Raw genomic sequence first — 12,220 nt, 5'->3', positions numbered from 1 at the left:
TAGCTTCTTTTTCAAGTGCAATGTATGGACAGTTAATATTTAAAAAATACTAACACTAATGTACCTTGCTGTTAGTATTTGCTAGTAACACTGAATAAAACAAAATCACATCTTATGATTTTAAAGGATATTTACTTATAATTAAGTAAATTTAGAAAACAGCTACATTACATAAACCAATATTGAAAAACATGAAATTCACAGCAATATCACTGCCAGGTCAAATAATTAATCTAATAAAACACTAGAAGTGTATATGAATGTATCAATGAAAAACATAAAAATAGCTACATTGCAAACATGAACTTTGAAAAAGACTAAATTCACACAGCAATGAAATTTCTACCCATGATTTTATGTGCATAGTAACAATGAGGAAAAGACAAACAATATTACAAAAATGAATATTAAAGAATATTAAACTCACAACAATAACATTGCTAATATATATATATTCTGACATCCCTTCCCCCTCCGCCGGAAAAACTCGAAGAATCACAATTTTATATATGTGGCAGGTTTAATAGGAAAAAATATAAACGTTTAAAAAAAGGAAATTTAGGAGAATCAGTGAATTGTGAACAACAGGCATGTAATCATATAAAAAGTAACTGTAGTCTGATTACGAGTATTTTAAAAAGTAGTTTTACTCTAATTACAAGTACTTGAGTTTTGGAATCTGATTACGTAATCCAGATTACATGTAATCCGTTACTACCCAGCTCTGATTGGGGGTCAACTGTCACCTAAAGAACTCTCAGATTGTGAGAAACAAGATTATCTGGTCTGATGAACCTCAATTCCAAGCATCATGTTTGAAGGAAACCAGGCACTGCTCATCACCTGCAGAGTACCATCCCAACAGTAAATTGTGGCATTAGCAGCCTCATGCTGTGGAAATGTTTTTCAGCAGCAGGGACTGAGGGACTCGTCAGAGTAGAAGGAAGGCTAAAACCCAGTCCAGACCATTTAGAACCTCAGACTGGGCAGAAGGTTCACCTTCTAACAGGCCAGTGAACCTAGAAACAGCAAGAGTGGCTTATAGACAACTCTGTGAATGTCCTTGAGTGGCCAAGCCACAGCCTGAGCTTGAACCCAATCAAACATTTCTGAAGAAACCTGAAAATGTGCGTCTGCCATCATCCAACCTGACAGAGCTTGAGAGGTGAAGAGGTGAGGAGAAGAATGGCAGATAATTGCCTAATGCTGTTTGTCACATCATACCAAAAAGACTTGAGGCTGTAAAGGTGCTTCAACTAAGTACTGCATTAAGGGTATGAATACTTATGCAATGTACTTATTTCAGTTTTTTAATTTTAATACATTTACAAATCTGTTTTTTGCTTTGTTATTATGGTGTATGGAGTGTAAACTGATGTGGAAAAAAAGTTATTTAAAGCAGTTTAACATAAGGCTGCAACATAAACTTTGAAAAAAAAATCAAGGGGTATAAATACTTTCACAAACACACACACAAATTATATATATATATATACACACACACACACACACACACACACACACACACACACACACACACACACACACACACACACACATTAAACTATTTAAATTTTAATTCATAATATTTAACCATACATCATCAAGGCCTCCTGTTGAATGCATGGCTGAAAAAGAAAAACATACATATCTTTATAACATTGTAAATGACAATTAGTAATATTATTTATATTTATGAAATTACAATTACAAATTACACATTCAGCCCAACACATTTAGATGTGCATTAAACGTCAAAATCTTAAAAAAAATAAAGAAATAAAAATATATATATATATAAATAAAAGTAAAATATATGCATATTGGCAATACTGTGTAAAAATATTTGTACATCTTAACAGTGACATTTTAAGGTCACTCTCCGAAAAAAAAAAAAAAAATATTTTGATTGGTTCATTTAATTATTATTTTTTTTCAGTTACTTTTTGAGTTAGTTGTTGCAGCCCTATATTCTTATTATTATTCTCTTCATTATCATAATCATTTTCACTGGCATATGTTGGCTTTCTCGAGCCTGTTCTACTATTTAAACGTATTATTAGTGGTGCCTATCTCAGGCAAGCATCACTATTACTGTTCTGTGGGCTTATTATTTATATATTTATATATTATTATTATTATTCTTCCATACAAACTTCGGCACGTAACTCGTCCCGCACCGTTTGTCCTAGACACATGAATGAGGTGTCAAATCGTGCGGCTTATTGCTGCCGCCATCTTACGTAAATTATGTAAAATGTATGTTTACCGCTGATTGGCCAACCATATAAGAACCACATAAGATATTTTATGGCCTTAAATTTGATACAAGACTTTTAAGTACCCGTCAACTTTCCTAATTTTTGAGAATGCCAATGTTTTTCATTCACTGAAAGTTTCATCTGTCTGCGCGCAGCTCTCTGCTCTCTTTACTGCATGCAGACTGCACGTCTGACCGTAGCAACAGTTAGCCTAACGTAGTAGCAACAGAGATTGTCTTGCTATTGGGAGATGAGATGATCTGTATTGCTTACTATTGGAGAAAGCGTAATGGTCAACTTGGATCATGTGTGCCATGATAACAAATCACATTATAGCCTCGACGTCATTGAATTTAAGTCAGAGTTGTGTGACACTCAATAGCCATTTACGGATACCATAGAAATGAATGAGAAGTGCCGTAAGCTGAATCACATCTGTCGCAAGACGACAATTTTTCAGTGTAAACTCTAAAAATACTTCAATCCATAACTATCGTTCAGTATAAAACATGTTGAAGATTAGCTGATTGGCTTGCAATTCATTAAATGACAAGCTGTTTCCTCAAAAATCCTGTTTATTCAGCATAGTGAAGCCTCTCCTCCATTGACATCCATTCAAACATAATGGCCTCTGGTCTCCTTCCCTGCGTACCCCAAAGCGGAAGCGTTAGCATTAGCCGTTACGCTTTTTTGACTAAAGTTTGCAGTCTTGCTAAAACTAGCTAAAACTTATCTACTGAGCTGACCTTGATGTGCTTGATATAAATTTGATTTTGTTAGAAATTATCATCTGGCATTTATTTATTTTATTATGTCAAAAGGCTACGCCGTCCGGATAGACGCATCTCGCGGCCCAGATTTGGACTGGAGTCCGCCAGTTGGCGACCCCCGATGTACACCAATAGTACTTCAGTACAAAGACTGTAAATTGTGAGTTCTGCACAAAAGAAACAAAAGGAAAGAAATATCAACAGCTGTGTTAATGTTATCTTTATTGGTAACATGTTCATGTGAAAGGGCTCCCTTGAAGAAAGCTTTTTTTTGGCTGATTCCACTTACTTGCCCTCACACACCTGTGCACCTGTCGCACACACACTGAACTCTGTAGGTGGGTTTTCGCTTTCCACTTTACTCCTCTCATCCTTTTGAAGATGTTACACAGAAACGCTTGATAAGACGGAAGAAAAGTGCAATTTTAACAGTTGTGACAGCAGATCAGATAAACGGAGCAATGCAGACTAATGAAGGAGAGGATGAGAAGGATGTTATTAAGGGAATAACTAATCATACCATGCCAAGTCTGTTTTAATGGGAGATTGTAATTGATAAGTACAGCTATCTACGCTGTTTTTTGTCCAGCATATGGACGGGACAACTATTTTCTGTTGAATGCAAGTGTATGTTACAAGTGCATATTAAAGTTTATTTTTGTTTATGCTATTATTCACCCTTTATGAACAATGTGAATCTTATTCAGTCTTATGAGTGCAAGCAGCACTCACTTTAGTGAGTACAGGCCATGAGCTTTACAACTATTATAAAGGTGATTTGTGATCTATGTTATGTGTTTGACTAGCACAGGGCATAAAAAAGGAAAGAATGGCTCTTATCATTGTAATAAAATAATGGTTAAAGATTCTAGCACATAACCATAGCTGTATTGCTGTTGTATTGCTGATTTTATATTACAGTATGTGCTGGGGGCTTTACCTGCTGGATATTGATATTGGCAGGAAGTTAAATAAAAAATGGACTTGAATGTAATAGAGTTTGGAATAATTAAAATTTTTAATGTTTTTGAAAGCAGTTTCTTATGCTCACCAAGGCTGCATTTATTTGATCAAAAATACAGTAAAAGAGTAGTACTATGAAATGTCATTATAATTTAAAATAACTGTTATCGAACTGAACTATATATATAATTTATTCCTATGAGGGTAAAGCTGAATTTTCAGCAGCCATTACTTCTGTCTTCTGTGTCACATGATCCTTCAGAAATCATTCCAGTATGCTGATTTGGTGCTCAATTATTGCCAATTATTACTTGTGCTGAAATATTAATAAAGGTTCTTATTATTATCAATGTTTTTGCTGCTTCACATTATTGAGGAAACTGTGATAAATTATTTGATGAATAGGAAGTTTGTAGGCATTTGTTTGAAATTAAAATCTTCTGTAACATTATAAATGACTTTACTCTCACTTTTGATCAGTTTAATGAATCTTTGTTGAATAAAAGTATTTTTATCCCTTTAAAAAATCTTACTGACCCCAAACTTTGGATGGTAGTTTATCATGGTTTCCTCAAAAATATTAAGCAGCACAACTATTTTCAACACTGATAATAATGTTTCTGCATAATGCAGAAATGTTTTTAAGCACCGAAATCAACATATTCGAGTGATTTCTGAAGGATCATGTGACATTGAAGACTGGAGTAATGGCTGCTGAAAAATTCAGCTTTACCTTCACAGTAATATATTACATTTTAAAATATATTAAATCAGAAAACAGGTCTTTTGGATAATAATAACATTTCACAATATTACTATTTTTGCTGTATTTTTGATCAAATAAATGCAGCCTTGGTGAGCATAAGAGACTGCTTTCAAAAAACATTTAACCGGTAGTGAATATGATATATGATTTGTTTAAAACTAGCTACTTTATTTACTACAATAATTGATTATTTAACGTTTACAGTATAATTATTCTAATAGCTTCATATTCATATTGGAAATTCATTACTAAAATATAGTATGAACATGGAAGTGTTATAGGTATATACACCTACAGTAATTGTGTAAACCATGCATATGACATATCACCAGCACATTCCACACACTCCCCGCTTCTCATGCACACTTATAATATATCCCCTGTCACAACAGCAGCTCTCATCAGAGCACTTCACTTTCAGAGCAGCCTGTAAAGTCATTACAGCAATCTTTATTATCTTATAACTCTTAAGACAACTCCACAACAAGTTAGACTCTAACCTTGTCACTATTAATTTCATCTTAAAACTGAATATCCTCAATTATCACTTAATTTAATTCACATACTGTGGATTCACCTGCAGCGCAAACAGTATGCCAGTGTGTGTGTGTGTGTTTTATAAACCACTTGGCTGGGGTTAAGGGAGAATCTTTCTTGTTTTTTAGTCCATTGTGATAATGCCAAACTGTCACTGCAGTGCTCCCCACACAGGCAGCCCACTGGTAATAAAGTCTGTGATTTATTACATGTGAGTCAAACGTGTGTGTGTGTAACAGTAAAGGTGTCAGAGGAAAAATGCAACATTCATAAAAGAAAGAGCAGCATATGTGGCAATATAGAGACCAAGGGGTGGCATACAAATGTGGATATGGATATGAAATCGTGTTAAAACTGAATAATGTGAGTGATTAAAATTCATCGCTGCTCTCTGATATCAGTCTTCACATATACTTTTACGTCAAAGGCAAGCCCTTGGGGTTTTGGGGTCAGAAAGTCCTCTGGCTTGCCTATAAATCTTAATAGAGCTCATCCACGGCATCTCCACACTCAGACTCCATACAGATCTTTAATTATTCATATCCTCAGTTCTGATCACCCAGAACTAATTCATGGCAGAGGTAGTGTGTGTGTTTATATATGTGTGTGTGTGTATTTGTATATAGGTGTATGTATGCACGCATATGTCTGTTTATGTGAGGGTCACAATGATTGCATATGAATATTGCATGAGAACGGGCCTTTAAATATGAATCCAATCCATACAGATGGACTCCTTTCTAGTCATTCATCTGAGGTCCATTTATCACCACACTGCTTTTAGAGTGGGAGTGGGAAAAGACGAAATGGAGGTGGTATAACGATGCTGTTGAGATGTTAGAAAGAGTGCTACTGTCCAGTGTACCCCTAATTTCTACTGATTTTTAACTGTTTTTCTATCACAGCTAACATGACATGCAAAGAAAGCAGTTTGGAGTGTCAGTGTATGGTATATTTGCATAAAGGCAGCACAACCATCTTACAGAAGCATATGTATATATATTTTTTTTGTTTTTTTTTTTTATCCATGTAGCTAAAACACTTAGCTAACACAATTTCTCACGAAGGATTAGTAAATAGGAGATGGATGTGGTGGATTTCAAGGTCTATTTACATGCTGACTAGGATACACTATGGCTAAGAGAATTTGCTTAATGAGAAAATTTTCACGATTACAAATTAAATTAACTACACATTAAAATTTATTTTGATTCATCCTTTATGATTTGATACATGATTTCTACACAAAACAGACTGTATTATTGCTTCTTTGTTCCTTATCGATGTCTAATTTATTTAGTTTTCTGTTTTTTATAGTTTTATTTAAGCAATATCAGACATAAACACATACTCAAATCAACAACATGATTGTGTGATATTGCTTTCAAAAGAACTGCTGAATCTTTTTGGAACACATAAACACAGACAAGCAGAGCAAGGAAAAATCCAGCTACTCTATGGACAAATATCAATACGATATTTATATAATATATTTATGATAATATAATACCTTTAATATAATAATATCCAAAATAGAATTTTTCTAATAAAATCTTTTAACATATCTATGATGTTATGGATGTTAGGAAGAAACAATGTGTTTCTTAGAACAATAGAATAATAATCTACTTGATGTTTAGAAAATGTTAACATGTGCAGGTCAAATGCAATGATTTGTCATCTTTGTATAAAGAAGTATTTTTCTGTGTTTCATCATTTTCTCAAAAAGATTTGTTTTTGTGTTGATTCTAAAGGCTGTACCAAACTAATCTCTTATTATCATTCCTCATAAGCTTCTGGCAGATCTGAAGAAGAGAATGAGAGCATCCGTTACAATTCACAGGGGTAACACACAGCATAAGAAAATGCCCTGATGTTGCCATGGTGACGCAAGGCTCTGAGATCAAAGGTTTAAGGTGTCATTTGGGAAGACTAAATGGTTGATTCAAGGCTATTATAGAGACTGGCAAAATATAAGATATTAATAAATGTTTTTTTTTTAGCTGCTACCATAGACTGCATTGAGATATCTCAGGGGATCAAGGTTTATTAAGCACTTAACCAAGAGAGAAAATGAGAGGGAGGACTGATGGGGATGTGGAACAGTCTGTGTGTTGTTCTTGAGGTCAGGTCATACTATGATCCATGGCACATGATTAGCAATAACAAAAATTAAACAAAGAAAAAAACAAATTACAAATTTAAATAAAAAAAAAATAAAAAAATCATATACAGATTTATTATATTCATTGGATTTGCATTAAATCTATTTACATTTACATATACAAAGTAAAAAGTGATTTCGGTTCCTTTATTAATCATGTCTTTTCCAGGCACTTATGCCCCTGAATATACAAATCATATTTACTGTAATTTTCGGGTGCAGCTACAGTGCAAAACAAATTCCAGGGAAGATCTTCTGTCATCAAGAAACATGAATGAATAAGATTTTAATTATGATGTACAGTATATGTTTCAGAGTAACAGTACAGTACTCCTTATCAATTAAATATGTATATATATTAAAAGCAGTTCTGTTACGCAATGATTTTGCACTGTATGTGTTTTCACTTCCTGTAGCTGCCAAAAACAAATTCAAGGCACTTTTCTGAATGACAACAAGGCTAATGAAACCACTTAAATGCATGTCATCATCCAAGCACACTCCGGGTTAGTCTCTGCAATCTGCTTCATTCACTCAATCGCTCTGCACTCTGCCTTTATGAAGGTCACCTGCTCATCTAGATCCAAACAACTTCAGAGATAACATTCTGACAAACACCGATCTGTTTATTGTGTTTTATAAAGTAAATTTCCATGTTATGTGAACTAGTGTGTCATCCACTGAGACCACTAGTTAAAGTGCTTTACTGGCATTTTTCCAATTTTTCACATTTATTTCGTCACAAAATATATCATCAGCATAATTATTTGAGTGAAAAGTTGAGACCGATCCAAAAAGCATCTTGAGCTTTTTAGTCTAAATAGTCTGCACAAGGAGTCTCATGATCAATGTCACAAATTTGTACTTATTTGATTAGTATAGATATATAAAAATGTATATGAAATAAATATATTTAATCAGGTTTTTATTCCTAGTTTTTTCATTGTATCAGACTTAAGCTCACTGTAACTGCCAAAGTAGTTGGAAACTGCTTCGGTAGACAGCAAATCCATTTATTATACATAATTAATGTTGCTACAAAAAATGATGTTAATTTGCAAAGAGTGCTAAAATATAATTTTATCGAATAAGTATCCGGGAGTGAACCTGAACCGTAAACTGATTTTGACAGCCAGCTGCACTGTACAAAAAGGGCAGAGCAGGCTCTTCTGTCTGTTCAAAAACAGCATCACAGTGTGATGTTATGTTCAGAGCAGATGAGCAGGGATGTGCTGGATGGCTGCAGGGTGTGAGTCCGCGAGACTGACAGGTGTTTTGATCTGTGTTAGTGCTTGGGTCATTGATTTGGGGGACAAATAATTCATTTGGGAACAACTTCATAGTGCTGGGCAGTCCAGTTCAGTGACTCATATGCTTAGAAGAAATGACCATCAGCTTCTCCTCCCACTCAAACACCCACAAAACAATTGCAATTACGACATACATGTGTGATTTAAATAGTATGTGAGGTGCGTGCAGCCTGTGTGTTTATTTTATGTTTATGAATGTTGCTGCATCATGTGTACTCATTATGTATGTATTTGTGCTTGCTTTTGTATCTTTGACTTGCCTGGGGAGTGGATACCAAAACACTCTTAGTCACCTCTCATTAATGTCTGATTGGGGCTGACATTTTGGGAACCATAGCGATCAGTACGCCTGATACACCATCCACACAATCTCATTGTCATATGAAGATAAGTATACATTATGAAACCCTGCGAAGGTTAGTTGAACAATGAATAAGAAATGAAATTCTTCTCAGTGAGATCCAAGGATTTCCTTCATCACATTTATTGCAATGTTCTTTGAATGAATTATATCTTTAAGATGTGTTGTCCAAGGATAACTGGTTTGACCTTTTTTTTTTTTTTTGCTGAAGTGAAGGCTGTAAAGATTTAAAGATTTAAGGTTTAAAATACATTTCTTTAAGAGTGAAAACTTTAAAAGACTAAACTTTTTTACTCTTTTAAGACTAGTTAAACCCTGAACACACATGGAGACATTATTCTAGTCATGTGTCCATGATGTCACCCCTCTCGAGTGTTATCTTACTAACAGAAAGGAAAAGGAGAGCAAAGGGGCAGTTGGTTGTTTGGTCAGATAAACCCCCTGAAGACAGCGATACACTGCGACATGCATTAATATGACAAGCACTGTGTGAACTCATACACGCACACTTTAAACATTTGTTCCCCTGCTCATTGTCCCAGGAGAGCTGTGTAGTGGATAAGAAGCACAGATGGCCACTGTCAGGACTGCTGATAAAGTGAAACGTCAAGAAGTGTTTCTCATCACACACACACACACACACACACGCACGCACTAATGCTATGGAGTTCACACCGGATTATCAACGCTTCTTTGGACTTATGATGCACATTCAGATCTCCTACTCTACTTCAGTATTTTAATAATCTTTAAAGAAGTGTACAGTTACAGTACTTTGGGCAACAGAGCATATAAATATATAGATAAATCTAGACCTTATTAGTCAGAGATAAAGCCTAAAAAGATGAAATGTTGGGGTAAATTGTAAAAGTATGTCAAGATCAGATCAGTTGGTCACTGCAGTCACCTGGATCCAGTCCGAATCCAGATGGTGGATCAGCACCTAAAGATGACCTCTACAGCCCTGAATGTCAGCAGATGAGCTCCAGAGACAGATCCCAAGCAAAGACCTCATTACCTCGATGGCCATCGGCACAAGACCATGAGAACCAGACAAGCCCTCTGTTCAATCTGAGTTGCATTGCAGCCTGCAATTAAACCACACCATGCTGGCATCGTCTGGCCAGAGGAGAACTGAGCCCCTGACTGAGCCAGGATTTTTCTCCATTTCTGTCACCAATGGAGTTTTGGTTCCCTGCCACTGTCGCCTATGGCTTGCTTAGTCGGGGACACAATTTCTGGCAATATTGTTGACTTCATTAAACAAACACTATTTCAAGAGAACTGAACTGAGCTGGATGATGACATCACAGAATCAACAATGAACCGACTTTAACTGAAAAACTGACTGTTTTCTATTGTCCTTTTGCATGATCAGCACACAAATTTGTAAAGCCCTATATAAATGAAGGTGACTTGACTTGACTATCAACACACGTGAAAGACTAGATTCACATCACATAGGGCTTAGATCATTAAAATAGACATCTGTCGGCACCAGAGGGCCACATGATTCATACTACACTCATAGTACATACTATGTCAAGACATGAATGATTTACTAGATTAATTCCTTACATTTTCCATTTTTGCTTTTTATACAGATTTTAGTTTACATTTAAATATTAAATTCAAACAATTAAAGGTTTATTACATTATAGATCTTAATCAGGACAGAAAATCCATTGAATGCACTGTACTTGTCCCTCACAGCCTCATTTTCAGTCCTGTTAAATACGGTGTTCTAAGGTCTTTTGACAAATGGAGAAAGAAAATTGATTAGCAAAAGGATAAAGAAGAGCAATTTGGCCACTGTTTTATATTTATTTATTTATTGAAAATTTGCTAAATTAATACATAATTGTATTCCTATATTTAACAAACCCTTTATTTATTTTTAATAAACAATATTTAAATAAATCTATTTATTTGTTATTTGAAAGGCCAATTATTTATTTAAATTTGTATTTTTTATTCATTAAAACATTTATAATTTATTACTTCATTTTAATTTCAAATGGCACTCCTATAGCATTTTTATATTAGTCAACTGACTGTGAGAGAGAAATGGATGTATATGAACCCTGCAGATGGATGAGTGGAGTCAGGGATTCTGCTATACTGTAGATAGAAGTGGTGCCCATTTGTTGTGAGCCATTTTGAAGTCATCAGCCTAAATAAATGATGGCTTGATAACAGAGACGTCTAGGGCTAATAAAGACTTCAACTGAAAATCCACAGTTCTTTTGAAAGTGAGAGAGATGATAACTAGCATGCATCCACATGCATCTTCATCAAGACAGTTTAATCAACAGTTTCCTCAGGATGTAATTTTATACATGTCTCTCTAAAGCTGATTTGAAAGTGGATATGAAGGACTCATCTTGCATTACTCGACTTTGAGCAAACAAACATTTTTAATCGTTACTTCTGTTTAATGCCATCTCAAACAGATTTTGAAATCTACATTGGCAAAACACTGCAAGTCCAATAATCTAGTGCATCTGACTCATAACAGGAGAGGAGTGTAGTGCGTCAGATCCGAAATTCAGAAGGGGGCTCTGAATTTCAGTGGTCACTGATTCACCATGAAGATTTGAAAGTGCGAAATACACTGATTCTTCAGTACTGAAAAAAAAAAAAAGTTAATGTACCAAAAAAATATCTAAGACGAATCTCTACAACCTGTACAGAAGTTTTTATCTCTGTTTAAGTGCTGCTTTCTGTAGTTTTCACAAAATGTGTGTTTTCCCTTTCCTTTTATTCAGCATATAAAAAACTAATTGGTTGAGTGAACAATTCAGTTACTCATGCCATAGCACACATTTATAAAAACAGGCTCTCTCTCAGATGCAAGTGGGTTTTAAATGTAAGTGGTTTGTCTTGTGTGTTTTTGTAGAGGTATGGGTCCAGCTTTTTGACCTGTCACAGTTCCAGATGCTCTCATTTCTTATTCATGTACCATTTGGTTCATGAATGATGCTTAAGTTTCTTATAGCAGCCTCTACTTTGCGTGTGCCTGTGTGTGACATCACTTTTTAATCTCACACTGATTTTTTTTTTCACCAAAAATGCACAAACCATGAGT

The 12,220-nt window shown here is 34.9% G+C and overlaps 1 long non-coding RNA gene across 2 annotated transcripts in view; it reads right to left on the bottom strand.

Annotated features, from left to right (window-relative positions):
- Window positions 1-2,858: 2,858 nt before the first annotated feature.
- The window catches only part of LOC122147203, a 12,553-nt gene continuing 3,191 nt past the window's right edge, over window positions 2,859-12,220 (bottom strand). For both annotated transcript variants that reach the window (XR_006161486.1, XR_006161485.1), the window contains 2 exons: window positions 3,321-3,428; window positions 2,859-3,198 (listed from right to left, as the gene is read on the bottom strand). This is a non-coding gene — a long non-coding RNA (uncharacterized LOC122147203). The remainder of the gene's footprint in view (window positions 3,199-3,320; window positions 3,429-12,220) is intronic.

Source organism: Cyprinus carpio, chromosome A13 (genome assembly GCF_018340385.1).
Source record: "Cyprinus carpio isolate SPL01 chromosome A13, ASM1834038v1, whole genome shotgun sequence".
NCBI classification, from domain to species: domain Eukaryota; kingdom Metazoa; phylum Chordata; class Actinopteri; order Cypriniformes; family Cyprinidae; genus Cyprinus; species Cyprinus carpio.
Note: the sequence above shows the minus strand (reverse complement) of the source record. Positions and strands in the feature narration are given on the sequence as shown.